The sequence below is a fragment of the Macaca fascicularis genome, chromosome 13 (genome assembly GCF_037993035.2).
Source record: "Macaca fascicularis isolate 582-1 chromosome 13, T2T-MFA8v1.1".
Taxonomy (NCBI): Eukaryota; Metazoa; Chordata; class Mammalia; order Primates; family Cercopithecidae; genus Macaca; species Macaca fascicularis.
In genome coordinates, this window is record NC_088387.1 from 22,248,237 (window position 1) to 22,260,606 (window position 12,370).

The following is a 12,370-nucleotide window of genomic DNA, read 5'->3' on the forward strand; positions in this document are numbered from 1 at the left end:
GTGGGTGTGTGAGATTGTCAGAGCCAATTCTGAGAGATAAAATAAGTTCAGTTTCACTATAAATAAATCATTAATGTCAAAAGCACACTGATGCAAGACCAGCATATGGGCACCTGTGTCAGATGAGCAAGGTTATCTTGAGGCATTAACCGACTCCTTAATAAAGGTTATAAAGTTTATAAAAGGCTTATGGAAGTAATATCTTATGTTCAAGATTAAAATGTTATAAATTGTTTATAAATTTTGGAAAACTAATTAGCTTCATGTTTTTATTAGGGCTTATTGTTTGGAAAATTAAGTTTCCTCTTTTAAAAAATAAAGGTTTTTAACTTTTTTTTTTTTTTTTTTAAATCCTTAGGTTATCACTTTGGTTAAATGAATGACTTATTTTACAATGACCTGTGATCCTCTTTTGTGATATCAAGTGTTTTAAACGTTTGATATTTGACAATATTTCCAAAATCAAATTATAAATTATGTCTTTTTCTGACCTAATTAAATCTTTAAGATACCAGGTTCCCTAAAATCCAATGACATAATTTGGCTTATTTGGTATAAAAATTATACAGGAAGCATTGTCATTTATGAAATAGTGTTTGCTTTTCTCTGGGCTGTATTTGTATAAATGTTATTAGTATGTGTTCCAAAATTATGGGAAACTCCTATAATTCTGATATGACTTAATATATGTTATCAGTAATAATTATAATTGTTATGTTAAATTACTATGTGCCACAGAGGTAACAAATTTCCTTCTCAATTGTGTCTTTGACTATGGCTGCCCTAAAACTTTTTGTCATCTGTGACAACTGTTGTCTTGTTTAGTACTCTTTAGAAGGTGGCTTTATAATGAGCTATAAAACTCTTAACAGGTGCTCTTGAATAGAAGTTTCTCATAACTTTGGAGATTGTAACATCAGAATAAAGAAAAAACTTTCAGGACTCAGAGAGCTGAAATATTCATGAATATCAAGCAGAACAGGAATTAACTGCATGGACTAAACTAATAGAAGTCTGAAGTAATCTTTTTAACGTTTTGCTTAAGACGTTGCTGATCCTTTTATTTTTCAGAGTCAAAAACTTCTTTTAAGCTTTTAACAATTTAGTAAAGTATACTGTTATGAACCAAATTTGGGGCATACCTGTTTTTCTCTACCTGATTTCTACAAAATTTGTGGAGTATTGGTGACTCCTCTTACCTTATGACAATACAGTTATTTGCATAAGTGCAATAAGAATCTGTATTTGTAATGGGGCACAATTAAATAAACTGCTTATTTTACCAACACTTTAACCTGAATGGTGTGTCTTCCATAAAGAAATCAAACTGACTTATGGAGTCAATAAAAGGCCGTTGGAAAAACTTATACCTTTGTCTACACAGTCCCAGTACAGGGTTCCTGACCTGTGGTAAGTAAAGAATGTCACTTTCTGACAGGCCCAGGAGGCCCAAGTTTATCTTGGAACCTCAAGAGGAAAGGAATTCACCCAGCTCATAGGTATTTGATGGTACAAATCCACAATGGATGGGCTCGGCTCAAAAAAAGGAGTCTTATCTGAGATTCCTTCTATGGAACAAAGTTCCATTAAAGCCAATTTAAAAGCCTATGTAAAAAAAGTAATTATCATTCTTGCTGCACTGTATACAAATAATAAGGCCAAGTAAAATAATGCAAATCAGTCCTACCATGATTTGTCTTTAGTAAAAATGGGAAACTAGAGAAAAATTGTTTCAAAAACTACAGCACACCTGTTGTTACATTCCAGTCTTGCCTACATTTTTTCAATTTTACTATTTTCTACAACTTGAACCAAATCCTAATTTTCCTTGGCTACAACCCTACAAAATAATGTCTTCAGGCTTTTTTTTTTTCCCCCTTCTTTTTTCCCCACTGTTCCAAATTTGGAGTCACTGAAAAGTGAACTGTGCTTTCATTAAGCCCTGCAAACTGAAGCTAGAAAACTTAAACTTTAGAAGAAAACAACAGCAACCTATTTACATACATAAGCCACTTTCATACCTGTCTACTAATGTATGGACTTTAGAGCAATGTGGCCTACATCAGTTTTCCAGGATTGTTCTTTTGTTTGTTGTTGCTTTTCTCCCTTCCTCCCCCTATTTACTCTTCATAGGACATGAGACTTCACGACCTGCTAAAAATGAACTTTCCTAAAAACTCAGGACCTACCTGTCTAGGAATAAACAATCCCAGCCAAGAGAGATCAGAAGAAACCTGAAACCAGAAACTCATTTTCTTCTAAAATGCTTTCTCCAAAAGATTTTTTAAAAGAAAGTGGGGAAATGTGAAAGGAAAATAAATCTGGGGCCCCAAAGTCACTCAAGCTGGGAAATGCTTAGGGCAAACCTGTCTCTCATTCGATTGAGTCACCCCTCTGCTCACTGAGATAAATGCTATGTGCTTGCCTCTTTTGGAAAGGCTAATCAGAAACTCAAAAGAATGCAACCATTTGTCTCTTACCTGCCTATGACCTGGAAGCTCCCTCCCTGCTTCAAGTCTTCCCGCCTTTGCTTCGAGTTGTCCCGCCTTTCCAGACCAAACCAATGTTCATCTTGCATATGTTGACTGATGGCTCATGTCTCCCTAAAATGTATAAAACCAAACTGTGCTCTGACCACCTTGGGCACATGTCATCAGGACCTCCGGAAGTGTATCACAGGCATGTGTCCTAAACTTTGGCAATATAAACTTTCTAAATTATCTGAGACTTATCTCACATTTTGGGGGTTCACAAAATTTAACAATATTACTCTAACCTCCTCCCTCCCTCATCTTTCTATGCCAAAACTGGACATAAAGAAATTATCTCACCTATCTTTGTTTGACTGTAGGTCATAAGACCCCCATTCCAAAGACGGCCCTGCCCCATACCAAGAAGGAAGGAGTGCTGCAGAGATCGGGAAGGATCTAAACCGAGGGTCTTGCTGGGTTTCTCAACTCAGCTGGTATCTACTAGCATTAAATCATATCCTTTTTGTCCAATCGTATCTCTACACGGCTGTTCATACTTTGATGAACCCAAGCATAAAAATGAAGAGTTTCCTCTGATCTTTGGATCTTCATGCTGAAGGCACTTGTGCCACATTAAAACAATGATCAAACACATTTGTATGCCTTTTGTCAGTAATTTTCAGTGAATCTTCAGAGGGCAAAGGGGAAGTTTTCTCTTGGCCCCCACAAAATATTCTGACTTCCTTTCAACCATTTCCGGAGACTGTATCTGGCTAAACTTAACACAAAAATAAGTTTATGTTTGAGTGGGACAAAAAGTAACCTGAACAAGTGAATTTTAAAAGGCCCTGTGAATTCTCAATGACTCCTCCACCCAATTAACTGGAATGGGCCAGCATTTTCCAGTCTGTATACACTGTTATCAATTGTCACCATAAAACACAGTTAGGTGAAGAGTGCTGTCTTAAAAACACAGGATCAAACTTCCAGGTAAAGATGGCAGTTTGAACACCTGCATTTAGCTCAGCTCTGTAAACCAAAAGGTATCTGAGACAAGTCGCAATCAATGTAGAAAGTTTATTTTGCCAAGGTTAAGGATGTGCCTATGACAGAAACTCAGAAGGTCCTGACATGTGCCTCAAGGTGGTCAGGGTACAGCTTGCTTTTACACATTTTAGGGAGACATGAGACATCAATCAATATGTATCAGATGTACCTAGGTTCAGTCTGATAAGGCAGGACAACTTGAGGTGGTGAAGGGGTCTTCTGGGTCACAAGTAGATAATAGACAAAAGACTGCATTCTTTTGAGTTCTCCAGCCGCCATCCACTGAATACACCATTTCGTCTAGCTCAATATCTGCATTTTTACATAAACAATAGGGTAGAGGAAGCAATCAGATATGGATTTGTCTCAGGTGAGTCTCAGAGGGATTACTTTGAGTTCTGTCTTTTGTCCACAAGGAATCTCCTTGTAGGCAAATTTTGAGGGAGGTATGTACCTTTTTAATTTTGTAGCTATCTTATTTAGAAAGCAAACGGGAGGCAGGTTTGCCTGACATAGTTCCCAGCTTGACTTTTCCCTTGGCTTAGTGATTTGGGGGCCCAAGATTTATTTTTCTTTCACAGCTCCTTCTCAAAACCTCTCTGAAACTACAATAAAGGATTTTTTTGTTAAAGGCATAAACCTCACCAAAGAGGAGAAAATAGCAACAAATTTTAAAAGCTGGAATACTGATGGACAACGGTAAATGCAGGAATAAGAAACAAAAAACCTAGGCCAGTACTAAAGAAAGCTAAGAAGTAACTAAAATACCACAGAACCTCCCAAAAGTTTCAGGAAGCAGTGATATTTTCAACTTCAGGATGTGAAGCCAACCTCACAGGGTTAACATGAATTCTGAACAAAAATATAGTTATAATTAAGCATTAATCAGGCTGCACTTTGGCCCACTTCCTTGTAACCAAAAGTCATGTAGCTCTAGACACTGATCACTTGTATCTTCACTGTTCCTATAAATAGAATTTCTGACATTAGAGTCATGGGCTTTTAAGAATTAATTGCATCCCCCAGTGTTCTTATAGATGGGATCTCTGACATTAATTAGAATCATAAGGCTTTTAAGAATTGCTTATGATTTTTTCAGATCCTGAATTCCAGCTGAATAGTTGACATCAACTCGTTTGAAGCTCCTCTTCCCCCCTAAGAGGAACAAAATCAGCATGAGAATACTGTTTCTTCATCTCCTGTCCCTTGACTTCAACCTGCACTCTTTCCAATCATCTCCACACTTCAACCCATTCTAAAACCCTTAAAATCCTCAGCCCCCAACTACTCAGGGAGATGGATTTGAGGATTCCTCTTGTATCCCTGATTGGTGGCCCCAGGGTTAAATCTTTCTCTGCTACAACCCAGTGTCTCTGTGTATTGATTTGCTGTGTGCATTAAGTGACGAACCTATTGTGGTTACAGTAGGAGTAAAACAAAGAGAAGACTGGTTGAAAGGCTAATCTAAAACTTGTTATACCTCTAATCCTCCCTCTGTACTCCCAAAACAGCATGCTGATTCTCTAGAGAAGGTCAAACATTGGTCTTAGGACTGGGTGGCCAAGCACATTTGAGGACAAGGGTACCCTATCGGTGAGCTACTGCTGCACAGCAGCTATCCCAGAACTTGGTGGCTGACAAACAAGTCACATGTTCATGCCCAGGTTCAGGAGATGCTGCAAAATGTTGTAGGCACTTTCTCTCATCTACCACAGGTATTGTATTGAAAACAAGAGGATTAAAAGCAAGTTTACATCCAGACTACTGACAGACATTTTCCAGTCCTCTTTACCTACTTGACTCCCAGGCCATGGGTAGCCATGCATACCCCTCCCAAAAAGAAATGGGGCAGCCTTCTCTAGGACATCTGACCAGCCAGAGGAAAGACAAATGATCTGACATCAAGAGTTCCCCAACGTAATGACCTGACAGACAATCCTCATCCTGAGAGCTGGCCGACAATCAGGTAGCCCAGCACTCTTCAAAGGAGCAGACAGGGGCCAGGTACAGTGGCTCACACCTGTAATCCCAGCACTTTGGGAGGCCAAGGCGGGCAGATCAGTTGAGGCCAGGAGTTTGGGACCAGCCTGGCCAACATGGGGAAACCCTGTCTCTACTAAAAACACAAAAAAATTAGCCAGGTATGGTGGCAGGTGCCTGTATTCCCATCTACTTGGAGGCTGAGACAAGAGAATCACTTGAATCCAGGACGTGGAGGTTGCAGTGAGCCCAGATCGTACCACTGCACTCCATCCTGGACGTCAGAATGAGACTCTGTCTTAAAAAAAACAAAAACAAACAAAAAAAAAAAAACAAGAAATTAGCAGATAGGGAACAAAAGATCAAACAATCCAACAATATTTTCATTGTGTTGGTTGTTACATGACTGTGCTTGTCAAAACTAAAAATTATATTTAAAAGGAGTGAATTTTACTGTGAAGTGTATCTCCCATGAACTGGAAAAAACAACTGAGGAAACTTGTACAAGAAGAAGTCCCTTAAACAAAAATCATTAACATCCTCAAAGAAGAAACTGAAGAAAAAAAAAATGAACCATAAAACAAAAACAAGATCCTACTAAGAAAAATTTTCAGAAAACAAAAAAGGGCAGTTAAAAACTAAACACATGAGAACAAAGAAAGCTCAGTAAAAGGGTCAGAAAAAGACAAAGCTAAAAGTGAAGCAAAGGGACAAAATAAGACTGTCCACAAACACCAAAGTCACAAGAAGGTCCCAGAAAGATGAACCAGAAAAAAACAGCAGGAAGAAAAATGAAATAAATAATAGGGAAAATATTCCCAAAACTGCAGAGACGATGAGCTGTCCCAGCAAGTGCCCAGTACACTGGATGAAAACAGATCCACACCAAGACACACATCATGGTGTTTTCAAAATGCTGGAGAAAAACATGATAACAAAAGGTTATGTGAGTCCTCTGAGAATTAAAAACAGACTTCACACAAAGGATCACAAATCAGAAGGGTATCTACTTCCTCAACAGCAAATTAAAAACCAGAAGACAACAGAGAAATGCCTACAAAATTCCTAAGAAAGTATTTAACATAGTGTTCTACAGAGTCAAATGATTGACTGAGGAAAAGTCGCATAAAGATATTTTCTTAGCCAGGTGTGGAGGCACACATTTGTATTCCAGCTACTCAGGAGGCTGAGGTGGGAGGATGGCTAGAGGCCAAGGGGTCAAGGCTGCAGTGAACCGAGATTGCACCACTGCACTCCAGCATGGGTGACAGTGAGAAGACACTGTGTCAAGAAAAAAAAAAAAAAAAAAAAAGGTCCTACTCGTAGCTTGAGAAAAAAAAATATATATATATATATATATATTCAGACATCCAAAATGTCATGGCCAACATAGTGAAACCTCATCTCTACTAAAAATACAAAAAAATCAGCTGGTCATTGTGGCGGGCACCTGTACTCCCAGCTACTCGGGAGGCTAAGGCAGGAGAATCGCTTGAACCCAGGAGGCGGAGGTTGCAGTGAGCTGAGATCACGCCATTGCACTCCAGCCTGGGTGACAAGAGCAAGACACCATCTTTAAAAAAAAAGAAAGAACAAAGAAGAAAGAAGAAGAAAGAACAAGAAAGGAGAAGAAAGAAGAAAAAAGGAGAAGGAGGTAGAAGGAGGAAGAAGGAGGAAGAAGGAGGAAGAAGGAGGAAGAAGGAGGAAGAAGGAGGAAGAAGGAAGAAGAAGGAAGAAGAAAGAAGGGCTGGGCACGGTGATTCACGCCTGTAATCCCAGCACTTTGGGAGGCCGAGGCAGGTGGATCACGAGGTCAGGAGGTCGAGACTATCCTGGCCAACATGGTGAAACCCCGTCTCTACTAAAAATAAAATATTAGCTGGGCATGGTGGCAGGCGCCTGTAGCCCCAGCTACTTGGGAGGCTGAGGCAGAGAATCACTTGAAATCCGGGAGGTGGAGGTTGCAGTCAGCCGAAATTGCACCACTGCACTCCAGCCTGACGACAGAGTGAGACTCTGTCTCAAAAAAAAAGCAGCAGCAGTAGCAGCAGCAGCAGCAAGGGCAATCTAAAACAAGACAAAAGAGAAGGAAATTTCCTGACTGTGAAGGGAGACCCCAAGAGTGCAGCCAAGTAGAGCAGCTTGCAGTTGACCATCCTGGACGACACAGAGAGCCTTCACAAAGCAGATGAAATTGATGGAGTGGGATGCCCACTGTGCTGGATAAAACAGATTTCACCACTTTGGGGAAAACAAAATATTGGGCAGGCAAGGAAAAGTAATCATACATAAAACACTGTGTGGTTCTTGAAGTTACAATTCTGTAAAAAAACAAGTAAAATCTAACTAAAATGTAACTGTACTGGGACAATTAGGAGAGGAGAGGGAGGATGAACTGTGAGAGCAAGGTAAAGAATAAGCAAATGTTCATCTTCCATTTATCCATTCCGAATTACAATTACCTAAAGTTGTCAGAAAAAGAAAATCTGAAAGAATTTTAAAAGCAGCTCAAGATGGCTGCAGGTTGAATACACAGGTAAAAGAAACCAGGCCTATAAATTAAAGATGAACTCTCACTTGCAAGGCTGGAATTTGTCAAACATTTCACTAACATTCGCTGACTGTAACCTTCTTGCCTATCAGATGAAGCATAAATGCAGGAGAGAATCAATCATTTCTCTCCAGATCCTGAGACACCTGCATACTGGGTAACTTTTTACCCTATATACATTGTAAACCAAAAACAAAATTCTATGCCTCCCAACTGACTGATGGACCCCTACTCTCAGTCAGGGGAGTTCCAAAGAAAACCTGAAAATCAAGTTCAGGTCATGATGGGAAAGGGGAGTCAGATATGCCTCATTATACCATCTTCCCTTTGGAATTCAGGCACAACTGACAACCATTAACATTAAAACAGATTTTTGTTCTTAATCTTTTTTTAGAAATAGAGTCTCACTATGTTGCCCAGGCTGGTCTCAAACTGAGCTCAAACAATCCTCACACCTCACCACTCCCAGCTAAAACAGATCTTAAGATGAACAAAACAAACTATTTGTAGCAATAAGACACCAAATTCCAATCTGATTCTAGTATAGAATCACATGACAGCACGTCCTGAAAGAAACTGTATTTTACCCTAAAATGTATTTCTTTGACATATTTTGAAATAGCCCAGTAAAGCTGTCTCCTGTAGAGGAAAAAAATCTACATTCTGTAAAGAATCCCCTTCCCTTTCCAGGTCTTTTCCTTGACGCAGGGGAGAATTAATTAAGAGTCTGGCACTTTTTAAGTCTGATATGAAACATTTACAATCTATTCTGACACCTGCTACCTAAAAGCTTCATCTGCATAAGTAACAATCTTGGTCTCCATAACCCATTATCTTCACCCAAACATTCCCTTCTATTGATTCCAGGTCTTTAGATAATAATTATTTCAACCAACTGTCAGCCAGAAAATCTTTGAATGCAGCTATGACCTGGAAGCCCCAACTCTGCCCTCGAGCTTCAAGTTGCCCCACCTTTCCAGACTGAACCAAAGCACGTTACACGTACTGATTGATGTCTTGTTTCCCTAAAACGTATAAAACCAACCTATTGCTTGACCACCTTGAGGTGGTTGCTTTGACTAGCTGAGTGTTTTTCTTTTCAAAAGCTCCTTTGTCTGCACCAATCCTTTACATTCTATATAAGAGCAATAGAGATAAAATTGCTCCGAATATAAAGGATACTTGCACCCACCAGCCCGAATCGCAGGTATTTTTAGGTGACAAACAATCCTGTGGAAGGGTCAGAGGAGATTCCTCATGACATGCAGTGGTTCCAAAGGGCTTTAAAATCAACAGAAAAACACCTAAGTTGTAATAGCTCCTCCAGGGAACTCTCATAATAGGCTGGTCACCTAGCGTTCAGGGCACCTCGCTGCTATAGCAGGCGAGTTTCTCCTGAAACACCTAAGAGAGCAGACCAACATAGGGGTAAGAGCCTGAGGAGAGAAGCTCATAAGCAACACATTTTTGACCCTGAACACATTCCTAATCTGGTGCAGACAAGAGAGAAGGGAGGAGAGACATTTAAAACAAGACATCTGAAGTTGAAGCTACTGAAGGAGAGTTACCATCTTCCAAGATACCAGCTAGGCTTGTGACTAAAAATTATGGCACCTTATCTTATAAATTTTTTGACTCCTTGAACCAACATCACTGAAAATTAAATTAGCTTAACTTGGCCAAAATGGGGCTCATTCAACACCCCAAAATTGAATTATTTATGTGCACAACTGGAAGGAGTGGCTTAAAAATTAAACACAAAGAATGGGATAGTTACTACAATGGTTTTTAAACGTTTCTAAAAGAAGTAATGATAAAATTGCTTCCATACAGGAGGTGAACCACAAGATCCTGGAAACTGTTCCTTGACTGAAAAAATTGTCTCACGTTCCTACTGTCTCACCTCCTCCCCTCCAACTGCTCCTTCAGCCCTCTTATTCTTTGCTTTCAGAACTGCCTTGGCTGGGCACAGTGGCTCACACCTGTAACCTCAGCACTTTGGGAGGCTGAGGTGGGTGGATCACTTGAGCCCAGGAGTTCGAGACCAGCCTGCACAACATAGTGAGACATCATCTGTACAAAAAATTTTTTAAAAGCTGGGCATGGTGGCATGTGCCTGTAGTCCCAGCTACTCAGGAGGCTGAGGCAGGAGGATCGCTTGAGCCCAGGAGGCCGAGGCTGCAGTGAGCTGTGCTCATGCCACTATACTCCAGCCTGGGTGACAGAGCAAGACCCTGTCTCAAAAAAAAAAAAAAAAAAAAAAAAAGAACTACTTTGCCCAGATCAGATGTTCCTTATTCCCTCCTCCACCCACAGAAGTTTTGATAGCACCTTTTAGAGAAAATCCTGACCCAAAGGGAGACCCTTCAGTAGTTTAGACCCCCAGGACAAGGCAGAACTTAGAGCCCCCTACTAAGGAATTCCCAGGAAAAAAAGAGGCGATTATTAAGATTCTTGGACACTCCAAATTCAGCCCTTCCAAGAAAAAGTATTTTGTTGATGCAGCAGCCAAAGGCTGCTCTAACACTAATATCAGATGAAACTACACAGGTGGCTATTTTTTTTTTAATGAGCTCCATTGAAAAGGAACTCCAAGTGGCTCAAGAAAAGGGTTCAGAGAAGGAAAAGCAGATATGGCTAACAAAGGAGACACACCTTTCCCCCACTTGCAAATTATAGTATGGACTCAACAACAGACTTGTTTTGTCTTTGGAATTTATTTCAATTTCCTGTATCACAACATTTCTGTCAGCTCACTCACTAGGGACCTCAGAAAATGACTGCCTAAGAAAAAACAGTATTACTGGAAACAGTCACCCACAATCACTTATAAGTCTTATGTTAAATGTGCAGTTTGTCCTAAACATAATCCAGGACAGCCTCTTCATGGATATCAACGGCATTTTCCTTTGCCCACCAGACCTTTTGATATCTAGCAAGTGGATTTTATCCAATTACCTCCAGCCCAGGATTATAAATAGGTCCTGGTTATGATTTGTATGTTCTCTCACTGAGTTGAAACATTTCCTTGCAGAAGTCATGGCACACACAGGAGGAAAATATCATCGAAGCAGATAATTCCCTCTTGGGGAATTCCTTCCAAATTACATAGCGATAGAAGAATTCATTTTACTAGAAAGATAGTCCACTCAGTTTGTAAAATCTGGCCCATTTTCCAACATTTTCATTGTGTATACCATCCTTAGTCTTCTAGATTGGTGGAACAAATAAATGGAATAATAAAGACCCAGCTAGCAAAATTAACAAAAGCTTTTCATACTGGGCCAAAGGCTCTTCCACTGATTTTGCTTAACCCAAGAGCAACTTTTCTTGGATAACATCAATTACGAGATAATTACAAGTCAACCTATGAAACATGATAACAATTTATATGAAACAACTTTATTGAAAGGTGCTATACTCAGTTATTGTCAAGGCTTAACTAAACTTCCTTCTCCAAAAGAAATTAATAAAAGATTCTTTTTACAGTGTACTCCTGGGAGACAAAGCTCTTAAATACCATAATGTCTAGCCAAAGGACCTTTTTTTATTGGAAACGACACCAACTAAAAGACTCACCTGAACCTCACTGGAAAGGACTCCATCAGGTATTGTTAACTAATTGCTGTGCAGCAAAACTTGAAGGCTGAACCTGGATCCACATTTCTCATTTAAAGAAAGCTCCAACAACTAAATGAACTTATAAGTCCACTGGAGACCTCCAATTAAAGATCTCTAAGATTCCTGACACCTCTGAGGATGGGAAGCAGACAAGACCTGACTAGATAACATTGCCCAAATTACCAGGCCAGGCCTGAACTCACAATGAATTTCTTCTGCATATACCTTTTTTGTATTTTCCTGCATGATGACTGAATTTCTACTAACACCCCCTCATTTGTTTGATCCCCATTCCTCTTACTGGGAAATTGTTTAACTGATATGAAAGTAGGACAAACATTTTTTCAATATCAAGAAGATACTGGAACCCTGACATCAACTTCTTAGAATCAGTCCAATGTTCCCATGGCCCATGGCACCAGTTTTTCAGGCGTAATAAACTATCAAGAGGCCCCCACTTAGGGAAAGAGATCCAGGAAGTTCTTCCCAATTCCATGCCTGGTCTGGCAATTTTTAACACTTTACAAATAGATCACTATGTTACTGTGAATACAGATGATCACTTACTATACAAACTCCTGGATATGACGGAAGACATTTAGCTGCAGTTTATGTGCCTTGCCATAGTATCTCCTGTCCTAGGAGTCAAGGACCTTGTTTTTGTGACTGGTCTATACAACATGCTAATGAAGCTGGAAAT

General features: G+C 39.7%; 1 protein-coding gene across 5 annotated transcripts in view; it reads right to left on the minus strand.

Moving 5' to 3' along the window:
- The window catches only part of RPIA (ribose 5-phosphate isomerase A), a 54,626-nt gene that overhangs the window by 28,480 nt on the left and 13,776 nt on the right, over positions 1–12,370 (minus strand). The gene's annotated exons all lie outside the window — the stretch shown is intronic.